This window comes from Musca autumnalis, unplaced genomic scaffold, assembly GCF_047663935.1.
Source record: "Musca autumnalis isolate F117 unplaced genomic scaffold, ASM4766393v1 scaffold_3, whole genome shotgun sequence".
NCBI lineage: Eukaryota > Metazoa > Arthropoda > Insecta > Diptera > Muscidae > Musca > Musca autumnalis.
Genome location: NW_027411866.1, coordinates 178,691,785 through 178,704,384, shown reverse-complemented (window position 1 = coordinate 178,704,384; position 12,600 = coordinate 178,691,785). Strand labels below are relative to the sequence as shown.

The 12,600-nt window shown below is 27.4% G+C and overlaps 1 protein-coding gene across 6 annotated transcripts in view; it reads left to right on the top strand.

The window, feature by feature from the left end:
- Window positions 1–12,600, top strand: part of mgl (low-density lipoprotein receptor-related protein megalin) — a 579,665-nt gene that overhangs the window by 50,587 nt on the left and 516,478 nt on the right. Inside the window, exon 1 of one of the 6 annotated variants that reach the window (XM_073975914.1) lies at window positions 10,259–10,309. The exons of the other annotated variants lie outside the window; for them this stretch is intronic. The gene's annotated coding sequence lies outside the window, so the exon portion shown is untranslated. Of the gene's footprint in view, window positions 1–10,258; window positions 10,310–12,600 lie in introns of those variants that run through there. 6 annotated transcript variants of the gene reach the window in all.

The window sequence follows — 12,600 nt, the reverse complement described above, 5'->3', positions numbered from 1 at the left end:
CATGCCTTTTTGTTGTTTGTCTTTTTGGCCATCTATGCTAGGATGGGCGAACGTGCGTGTAAAGACAAATATGTCCCATAGACAGACAATGTTCAAACATATTTCAAAGACTTTAATTAACTAAGGCAAGTTGTAGCATCTGATGGAAAATGGTCCCTTTTTGTGTAAACTTACACATCTCAACAAGAAAGTGAAGATGATGAGGTTGTTGTTGCAGGGTTGTACAGCAACAACAATAACACAAAAGTGCAGTGATGATGAAGTGCTTTTGAAAAAATGAAAGAAAAAGTTTGGCCATAACCAAGTGGAAGAAGCATGGAAAACAATGAAAACAAAAGAAATACGTGCTGTGCTATTGGTCTTGCCAACATAAAATTGTGTTGGCACCCACTTAAAGAAAAAAAACTGAAACAGAACATTAATGGCCATTATGCCAGATGAGCTTTGCCAATCTCCCTCTCTATATCTGTATATTGTAATGCCAACAAATGCCACTCAGATATCCTTCTGACTTGATGAAGCAGCAAGATAAAGTTGCAGATAGATGCTTATGCATGATGAGCAGCGTAATGATGGCAAAAAAGACAAGAAGAACACATAAGAAAAACTCTTTAGAAACAGATTTGCATTGAAGAAAGCGATAACATAGACTTCATCCGTAACAGGGAACATTCTTGTGGATTCCATGTTTGAAGCAGATATTGAAACAAACAAAAACAACTTCCATGAATAGACACCTACAAAAGCCGACAACTAAAGGCCCAACAGGAACATTAGCAACCACACAAGATAGAAAGGCCACAATTGTATCCTGTACTCGATGGAATTGTGCCAGAATGTTAGGGAAAAGAAAACCCGAAATTCCCCCTCTAAAAACAAATATACCCCTGTACAGGGATCACCGGGATTTAAGGCTTTAAGCTGGGTGAGAGAGTTTAAAGTAGGGGAAAATAACGTTTTAAGGAAAGCCGTATTCAGCAAAACAATTTTCTTTGCTGCAAAACTTACAAAACAACAAACCACAAAACAGAGGAACAGACCGGGTGGTAAACATTTCTTCAACATTGACCATAATTCCTGTTTTTACTTCTTGTTGGTATGAGTAGTTTACATGACTCCCATCCTGTCCTGTTGAAAGTTAACGATGACATGCCTAAAGTCCATACATGATGATGATTGTTGTAATGAGTGTTGTTGTTGCTGCCAAGCTGCCTGGCACATAAACAAACATGCATGCCAAGTCTGTCACAAATGTCACAGGGGATTTGTAATAGAAATTTCTAACGAAAGATGAAACAACAACTACTGCAATTCCCCATGTCCCAATGCTGTTAACGGCAATAGAAATGCTGTTGCGCCAACATAGCAACAGCAAATTGTAATAGAAAAAATTCTGTATTTTTTATTCTTTAGTCGTTTACAACATAAGTGTTACATTCATGGGCAGAGAATTGTGCCAACTTCTAGACCTAATTGCAACAGAATAACAACGAAAAACAACTACCCAGTCTGTCAGATTAGTAAACGAATGTTACGACAACGAGATGACAACAATCCTAACGACCACGATGGTGTTTTACTTTTTCAATTATTTTTGTTTTCATTACGACCAACAAACAATGTTTTGTTGCTGTTTGTCTTTGACCCTGTTATGTAACTAATGGGAATAATAACAAGGGGATTAAAAATGAGGATTATAAAGGTGGTTATAACAGAAGGTATGTTCTTAGGAAACAACTCAGGAGCGATATTATATTCCGTTTAAACCAAGACCAAGTTTCGCAATATCTTCATTAACTACATTTTCCATCGCTTTAGTATTTCTAGGGAAAAACACTTCTTATTTATCATTTTCAACAATAGCTTCAATAACAGATCGTGGATTTTTTAAAAATATTTTAAAAAGTCGTGGACTTTTTAAAAATATTTTACAAGGTCTTGGATTTTTTTAAAAATACTTTTTAAAAGGTCGTGGATTTTTAAAATTATTTTAACAGGTTCCAGATTTAAAAAAAAATATATATTTTTTAAGAGGTCGTAGAAAAAATATTGGTGCAGGTCGTGGATTTTTTAAAGATATTTTTAGCAGGTCGTATATTTGCAAAAATATTTTTAGCAGGTTGTATATTTTCAAAAATATTTTCTAAGAGGTCGAAGATTTTTGAAAGGAAAACAGGCCGTGGATTTTTAAAAAATATTTGAACATATCGTTAATTTTTAAAAAATATTTTTTTAACATATCGTGGATTTTTAAAAATATTTTTTAACATACTGTGGGGTTTTTATTTATATTTTAACAAATATTTTTTTAAAAATATTTTTAACAGGACGTGATTTTTTACAAATATTTTTAGCAGGTCGTGTAATTTAGACAAATTTTTTAACAAAATTATATCTTAGCAGGTCGCGAAGTTTTTGAAACAATTTTAAGAAAATTTCTTCTTAGCAAGTCGGGGATTGTTTAAAAAACACTTTCAACATGTCGTGGATATTTAAAAAATATTTTTTGAAAGGTCGTAGATATTTAAAAATATTTTCTAAGAGGTCGATGATTTTTTAAAAAATATTTAAATAGGCTTTGGATTTTTAAAAAAATATTTGAACATATCGTGGATTTTTAAAAATATTTTTTTAACATATCGTGGATTTTTAAAAATATTTTTTTAACATATCGTGGATTTTTAAAAATATTATTTAAACATAATGTGGGGCTTTTATTTATATTTTAACAGTTCGGGTTTTTTACAAATATATTTACCAGGACGTGATTTTTGACAAATATTTTTAGCAGGTCGTGAAATTAAAAAAAAAAAAAATAACAAGTGGTGGATTAAAAAAATATTTCTTAACAGGTCGGGACTTTTTTTTTAAAAATTTGTACATGTGGATTTTAAGAAAATGTCTTCTTAGCAGGTTGGGGATTGTTTAAAAACACTTTCAACATGTCTTGAATATTTAAAAAAAATATTTTAAAAGGTCGTTGATATTTAAAAATATTTTCTAAGAGGTCGATGATTTTTTAAAAATATTGTAACAGGCTGTGGATTTTTAAAAATATATTTGATCATATCAGGGATTTTTAAAAATATTATTTTACATAATGTGGGGTTTTTATTTATATTTTAACAGTTCGTGTTTTTATACAAATATTTTTAACAGGACGTGATTTTTTACAAATATTTTTTTATCAGGTCGTGGAATTTAAAAAAATTTTAACAAGTGCTGGATTTTAAAAAATTTTTCTTAGCAGGTCGGGAATTTTTTTAAAAATTTTTAACAGGTGGATTTTGAGAAAATTTCTTCTTAGCAGGTCGGTGATTTTTAAAAAATACTTTTAACACGTCGTGAATATTTAAAAAAATATTAGAACATTGGTGGCGTTTATTTAATTGGGATAGCTGTTACAAACCTTCTCCACTAATAAACTTGTTGTTTTAAATATTAAAACAACAAAAGGGATTAAGCCAGACTATTTTGAAAAATCAAAATTTAAAAAAATATTTTTAAATAGTCGTAGAGTTGATTGATCGATGATATTTTAAAAACATTTAAACAGGCCGTGGCTTTCTTAAAAAATATTTTAACAAGTCGTGTATTTTTTAAAAATACTACTGAAGTAGTTGACAATTTTTTAAAAAAAGTTGTAACAGATTGTGATTTTTTAAGAATATTTTTAGCAGGTCGTGGATTTTTTAAATAGTTTTTTGAACGTTTATTGTTTTTTTTAATATATCGTGGATTTTTTATTGATTTTTTTAAGAGGTCGTGGAATTTTTAAAAATATTTTTTAACATATCGTGGATTTTTAAAAAATATTTTTTAACATATCGTGGATTTTTAAAAAAATATTTTTTAACATATCGTGGATTTTTAAAAAAATATTTTTTAACATATCGTGGATTTTTAAAAAAATATTTTCTAAGAGGTCCATGATTTTTTTTAAAAAGATTTCAACGGGCTGTGGATTTAAAAAAAAACGTTTTAACAAGTCGTGGATATTTTAAAAATACTATTGAAGTGGTCGAGAAATTTTTAAAGAAAAGTTTTAACAGATTGTGATTTTTTAAGAATATTTTTAGCAGGTCGCGGATTTTTTAAATAGGTTTTTGAACGTTTATCGTTTTTTTATATATCGTGGATTTTTTATTTATTTTTTAACAGGTCGTGGATTTTTTAAAAATATTTTTTAGTATATCGTGGATTTTTTAAAAAATATTTTTTAACATGTCGTGGGTTTTTTATTTATATTTTAACAGTTCGTAGGTTTTTTAAATTTTTTTACAGGTCGTTGATTTTTTATTTCTTTATTTTTGAATAGGTTGTGGATTTTTTACAAATATTTTTAGCAGGTCGTGATTTTTTACAAACATTTTTTAACATATCGTGGATTTTTTTAAAAATATTTTTTAATATTCCTGCATTTTTAAAAAATATTTTTTAACATTCCTGCATTTTTAAAACATATTTTTTAACATTCCTGATTTTTTTAAACATATTGTTCAACATATCGTGGATTTTCAAAAACATTTTTAACATATCGTAGATTTTTTATTTATTTTTTAACAGGTCGTAGACTTTTTAAACATATTTTTAACATATCGTGGTTTTTAAAAAGTATTTTTTACATATCGTAAGTTTATATATGGGGATTTCTGAGTGAAATCAGACACTTTTTCAAGATGAGGTTTTTGATTTCCTTTATTTTTTGCTGTGGTGATGCTGCTGATTAACAAAACATTTTAGTATATTTTCAGATTTTTTTTTACTAACGGTTCCAGAGATATCGCGCCTTGAAAAAGTCAAATTCTGTAAAAACTACATGCAAAGAAATACTCATAACTTTTTTAATATTGGTCCAAATTGAAAAAATCTTTTTTTGTATGCTTTGTTGTTTTATCAGCTATTTAATAAAAAAATAGCAAAAAAATTTGCACAGTGGGCTTGGATGCTATTTTCGCGATTTAATATTTAAAATCAATTTTTAAAGATGTTCGACCCCTTCGATTTTCTTTAATTTTTTTTTTTGTATTAAACTACGTTCAATTACAAAAATTTTAAGTCCTATGTGGTAATGGGATTCGGACGATTACTATTTTTTCTGAATTTTTTTTAAGTTTTTCAATACAATTTTTCCTTTATACCCGAGTGAAACATTTGTTATTTTACCAAAACAATACAAAATTAAATTTGTTTAACATTTGTTTTGGTGCTTTATTTACAAATTTATCTTAAAAGTCTTAAAAACCGCGACATTTTTCGATTTTGAAGATGGTTTAGCAATTATTCTATTTAACAGTTATTGTATGACTGAATGGCGTTTTTTGTGCCCGCGATAAGTTTAGCCACTTCATATCTCAAATTCAACTCCTCTTTCGAATTTAAATAATCATCTTCTTGAGAAAACCTCTCTTTAATAATTGGTAGATTATTTGGCTCAGATGCCCATTCATGTAATTCCCAAACCGTGGTTATTTTATTATCAATTTATTAAGCTTATTGTCCGGCTGGTACACTTATTGCTAATACATTTTCAAAATAGAAAAATTACGCACTTTTTAAGATGTTTAAGATAAATTCCTACATAAAACAACAAAACCAATATAAAAAAATTTATTTTGTATTGTTTTGGTAAAATAACAAATGTTTCACTCGGGTATAAAGGAAAAATTGTATTGAAAAACTTAAAAAAATGCAGAAAAAATAGTAATCGTTCGAATCCCATTACCACATAGGACTTAAAATTTTTGTAATTGAACGTAGTTTAATACAAAAAAAAAATTAAAGAAAATCGAAGGGGTCGAACATCTTTAAAAATTGATTTTGAATATTAAATCGCGAAAATAGCGTCCAAGCCCACTGTGCAAATTTTTTTGCTATTTTTTATTAAATAGCTGATAAAACAACAAAGCATACAAAAAAAGATTTTTTCAATTTGGACCAATATTAAAAAGTTATGAGTATTTCTTTGCATCTAGTTTTTACAGAATTTGACTTTTTCAAGGCGCGATATCTCTGGAACCGTTAGTCAAAAAAATCTGAAAATATACTAAAATGTTTTGTTAATCAGCAGCATCACCACAGCAAAAAATAAAGGAAATCAAAAACCCCATCTTGAAAAAGTGTCCGATTTCACTCAGAAATCCCCATATATATTTTAACAGGCCATAGATTTTTTTAAAAATCTTTTACGCAGATCGTTGATTTTTTATTTATTTATTTCTTAACAGGTCGTGATTTTTTACAATATTTTTTAACAGATCGTGGATTTTTGAAGATATTTTTTAAATATATTTTTTAACAGATTTTAAAAAATATTTTTAACAGATCGTGGATTTTTAAAAAATATTGTTACAACTGGTCTTTTTTTTAAATATTTTTTCAACGGGTCGTGGATTTCTTTAAAAATTTTTTCAACAGGTCGTGGATTTGTTAAGAATATTTTTTCAACAGGTCGTGGATTTTTTAAATATTTTTTTCAAAAGGTCGTGGATTTTTTAAATATTTTTTTTTCAACGGGTCGTGGATTTTTAAAAAATTTGTTCAACAGGTCGTGGATTTGTTAAGAATATTTTTTCAACAGGTCCGGCTGGTACACTTATTGCTAATACATTTTCAAAATAGAAAAATTACGCACTTTTTAAGATGTTTAAGATAAATTCCTACATAAAACAACAAAACCAATATAAAAAAATTTATTTTGTATTGTTTTGGTAAAATAACAAATGTTTCACTCGGGTATAAAGGAAAAATTGTATTGAAAAACTTAAAAAAATTCAGAAAAAATAGTAATCGTCCGAATCCCATTACCACATAGGACTTAAAATTTTTGTAATTGAACGTAGTTTAATACAAAAAAAAATTAAAGAAAATCGAAGGGGTCGAACATCTTTAAAAATTGATTTTGAATATTAAATCGCGAAAATAGCGTCCAAGCCCACTGTGCAAATTTTTTTGCTATTTTTTATTAAATAGCTGATAAAACAACAAAGCATACAAAAAAAGATTTTTTCAATTTGGACCAATATTAAAAAGTTATGAGTATTTCTTTGCATCTAGTTTTTACAGAATTTGACTTTTTCAAGGTGCGATATCTCTGGAACCGTTAGTCAAAAAAATCTGAAAATATACTAAAATGTTTTGTTAATCAGCAGCATCACCACAGCAAAAAATAAAGGAAATCAAAAACCCCATCTTGAAAAAGTGTCCGATTTCACTCAGAAATCCCCATATATATTTTAACAGGCCATAGATTTTTTTAAAAATCTTTTACGCAGATCGTTGATTTTTTATTTATTTATTTCTTAACAGGTCGTGATTTTTTACAATATTTTTTAACAGATCGTGGATTTTTGAAGATATTTTTTAAATATATTTTTTAACAGATTTTAAAAAATATTTTTAACAGATCGTGGATTTTTAAAAAATATTGTTACAACTGGTCTTTTTTTTAAATATTTTTTCAACGGGTCGTGGATTTCTTTAAAAATTTTTTCAACAGGTCGTGGATTTGTTAAGAATATTTTTTCAACAGGTCGTGGATTTTTTAAATATTTTTTTCAAAAGGTCGTGGATTTTTTAAATATTTTTTTCAAAAGGTCGTGGATTTTTTAAATATTTTTTTTTCAACGGGTCGTGGATTTTTAAAAAATTTTTTCAACAGGTCGTGGATTTGTTAAGAATATTTTTTCAACAGGTCGTGGATTTGTTAAAAATATTTTTTCAACAGGTCGTAGATTTGTTAAAAATATTTTTTCAACAGGTCGTGGATTTGTTAAAAATATTTTTTCAACAGGTCGTGGATTTTTAAATATTTTTTTCAACAGGTCGTGGATTTGTTAAAATATTTTTTCAACAGGTCTTGGATTTTTTTTAATATTTTTTTCAGCAGGTCGTGGATTTTTTTAAATATTTTTTCAGCAGGTCGTGGATTTTTTTAAATATTTTTTCAACAGGTCGTGGAATTTTTTAAATATTTTTTCAACAGGTCGTGGATTTTTTTTAATATTTTTTTCAAGACCTACACGTCGTGGATTTTTAAAATAAAAATTGTTTCTGGTTGTGTTTTTTTAAATAAATACTTATTCAGGACACAGATTTAAAAAAAAAATATTTGTTTGCTGTGGATTTTTTAAGAAAAATACTTTTCATGTCGTGGAGCTTTTAAAAAAAAATATATTGTAGATTAAAAGAAAAGCATTCCGTTGCTTGTTGTGGGTTTTTTAATTTTTTTATGTCGAAGATTAAAAAAATTATTTTTTTTTGTGGGATTTTTAGAACAAAACATTTGTTGTTTTTTTTATATTCGTTCTACGACCTACGTGAAATTTAAAAATATTTTTTTTCAGCAACCTGGATTTAAAAAAAAAACAATATTTTAAAATATATTGTTTTGCATCTTAAATTATAGAAAATATTAAACAAATATGTTTTATCACTTTTTTGTCAACCAGCAACTTACCGTAGATTGTTGAAAATATGTAAATTTTTAAAAATATTTTGTTCTTCATTTCTGTGGGTTTTTTAATATTTTTTAAACTAAAGGCTGTGGACTTGTTATATAATAAGAAATAACTGCATATTTCTAATAATACATTTAACACCAATTATTTTTTTCAAAGTTCTATAGGTCTTGGATTTTAAAAATGTTATATTTAAAGTATATTTTTTTAACGAACCATGCAAATTTACGGAAAATATGAATTTTTTTTAAATTATTTTTTCAAAAAAAAAAAAAGAAAAAAAAAACACTAGATTTAAAAAATTCCAGACACGTGAAAAATTAAATAAATATCTCTTAGCTTAAAAAATCAACTACTAATTCCCAACAATTAATTTCTTCCTTTCTATGTTTTTAAATATTAAAACAAAACAAAAAAACATTGTTCCACAACATCCCATACGGGACAAGGGAGACTTCTCTCATATCAATGAGTGCACCCCGATTCATATTTAGCTCAATGATATGGGACCTACTGTTTACCGCCGAGTCCGAACGGCGTGTCTTAAGACACCACTTGTGGAGAAGTTTTTCAAGGTTGAAATACTCAGGAAATGTCGCCAACATTACTGAGGGGTATTTTGCCACCGTTGAAAAAATTTTGATGTTGCTTGGCCGAGGAATCAAACCCCCGACCTTCTGCGTGCAAGGCGGGCGTGCATACCATTGCACCACGGTGGCACGGTTTTTAAATATTACATCTCATATTACTCCCAACAAATATCAATTCATGTGTCCATAACGTGATTTTTTATGATAAATATTATAAAACTAAAGCGGATATAAAAATGATGTCTGCTGAAATAATGACATTATGCGACGACAAACACACACAAACAGCAACTGCATTAACATGAAATTATTTTTAATAATTAATTTTATATCTGTGTTGTGGCTGTAGTTGTTGTTCGACTGCCATTCAGTTAGTCTGGTTATTTGTGCCGTATCAATTTGATCAGTAAACAGCATCAACGTAATAATGAAAACTGTAATCATCACAATCATCATCATTATTATTGTTATTATAAATATTTTCATAATTAACGAATAAACACACGCGGAGCTGAATATCACGAACTGTTGATGGGAAGTAGGAAATTTTTTTTACATTTTTTTATATCAACCAAAATGTATTTTCCACAATAAAATTATTGCAAAATATATATGTAATTTTTTATATATCAAATTGTTTGGCGATTTTTAGTTTTGTTGTTGTTGGTTTTTGTCATTTTTGCCCAGAAATTGCAAATAATCAAATGTTATGCGAATGCAAATTAAATACTTTACGTGACATAGTGTAATTGTTGACTGCCTTCGATATCATCAGCAGCGTGATTTTAATTTAACAAAAAATGCAACAACAACAAAAATACTTATAAAATTTCAATAATTCATTCTTTGTTTATCGCAAGCTAGCAGCGATGAGCAGTTAACAATGCTAATTTGGTTTTTATTGAAAATAATGTGTAGTTGTGTAAAAAGTTATATAGTTAGTAATTATATAGTGAAGGAAATATTTTTTTTATATTATATTTAATAATGAAAAAAACATGTTTGGATACACATGTTGTTTGATATCAATGATCCATAAATAATCACATGTATATTTTTGACATGCATGTTTTTTTATGGTATACGAATAAATAACAAATATGTAAATGTGTAGAATATAATAAAATAAATACAATTCATATTTATATACATACATTTTTAATTAAATAATAAATTATTAACATACCATTTTTTTCTATTGCAGGTAAATATAATTTTCTTTAAAAAATTGACATATGTAAATTAGACGAAATATATGATGTAAGTGAAATTTTACTCTTTAATACATTTATACTAATCTAATTACCATCAGTGTCTAAGAATTTCCTTGTCCATGAGAAAATTGTAGGAATATATGTATAACTCATTTTTATATCAAAGACCTTCAGTTCATGGACTTTTTAATATATATTTTTTAAGACCAACAAGTCGTGGATTTTTAAATATATTTTCAAAAGAACCACCAAAGTATTTAATATATATTTTTCAACACCAACAAGTCGTGGATTTTTAAATATATTTTCAAAAGAATCACCAAAGAATTTAATATATAATTTTCAAAGGCCAACAGGTTGTGGATTCTGAAATATATATTTCAATGACCTACTGGTCGTGGATTTATAAATATTTTTTCAAAGACCTATACATCGTGGATTTTTAAAAATATTTTTCTTCAAAGACCTTCATGCCGTGGATTTTAAATAATATTTTTTTCAAAGACGTACGTACACATCGTGGGATTTTAATATTTTTTTCCAAGAACTAAAGGTCGTGAATTTTTATAAGCAGGTGGATTTGTAAAAATGTTTTTTCAAAGACCTACAGGGTTGGAATTATAAAAATATTTTTTAAAAGAACAAAGGCTGTGCATTTATAATTTTTTTTTTTTAAACCTACAGGTAGTGTATTTATACAAATATTTTTTTCAAAAAATTACAGAGCGTGAATTTTAAAAAAATATTTTTTTTTCAACGACCTACGTGTCGTGGATTTTTAATTACGAGGGTTGGCGTTTTTTGTTTGGGATGACGACTTCTATTTTGTTTTTCAAAATAGTCAGGCTTAATCCCATATCTATTTGAGCTAGCAATTGACACTTGTGCTTTTTCGAGAATCGACGAACGCATAGCAGTGGGAAAAATTTGGATTTGTTTGCAAGTGAAGTTGCTAGAGTTTAGGTAGTGCCAAAGAAATTCTCTTTCAGAGTGTTTCGTTGCGCACGTATCTATTTGAGCTAGCAATTGACACTTGGGTATAAAAAGTTTCTTGTTGAAAAACAAGAAATAAGGGAACTGATGAAGATCTGTGGCGAGATCTGAAACTATAGTATTCCCTGCCTTACCCCTTGGTAAACATCGCCAATTTTTTCCCACTAATAAATTAATGTTGTTTTAATAAAATATTAAAACAACGACTATGAGATTAAGCCTGACTATTTTGAAAAACAAAAGTGGATTTTTAAATATTTTTTTAAAAGTCCTACAAGTCGTGGATTTTTAAAAATATTATTTTTTCAAAGATCAACAAGTCGCGGATATTTAAAAATATTATTTTGTCCATGATTAACAAGTCGTGGATATTTAAAAATATTATTTTTTCAAAGATCAACAAGTCGTGGATATTTAAAAATATTATTTTTTCAAAGATAAATAAGTCGTGGATATTTAAAAAAATTAAGTCCTACAAGTCTTGGATATTTAAAAATATTATTTTTTCAAAGATCAACAAGTCGTGGATATTTAAAAATATTATTTTTTCAAAGATCAACAAGTCGTGGATATTTAAAAATATTATTTTTTCAAAGATCAACAAGTCGTGGATATTTAAAAATATTATTTTTTCAAAGATCAACAAATCGTGGATATTTAAAAATATTTTTTTTAAGTCCTACAAGGCGTGGATATTTAAAAATATATTTTTTCAAGTCCTACAAGGCGTGGATATTTAAAAATATTTTTTTTTAAGTCCTACAAGGCGTGGATTTTTAAAAATATTTTTTAAACCCCCAGTTTTTGTAACTTATTTCTGTTCGTTCGTCTATATTCGTAATAATTTAGGCATTCATAGCTCAGCACCCATATGACATACACATCTAATTTTTCGTATACCCGTCCCATATATCATTAAGGATTCCTCATTTAAAAATCAGCGCTCTACATTTGCGATAAAGCGAGTAAATCGATCTACAAAATTTGACAATTCGTGTGACCAAAATTTTGAAAGTTCATGTTAGCGAAAATGTCTTATTTACCAAAGATGTAAACCTTATTTTAGACTTATTTTACTGATGGAATAATTTTCATTACTATTTTTTAATTCAAATGGCGTAAGACTTCTTGGCCAATTTTATCTTGTTTTTAGAACTTTTTTTACAATATGTCGCAGTTAATATATGGTCAAAACAATGAATATATTAATAATCCCATATACATATTTTTGGGCGTATCATTTATCAAATAATTCGCAACTACAGTGAATGTTATGAAATTCAGTGATATCACTTCGGTAAGACCAAAAGAAAGCGAATACATTATTATTATCAAATTTCTGAA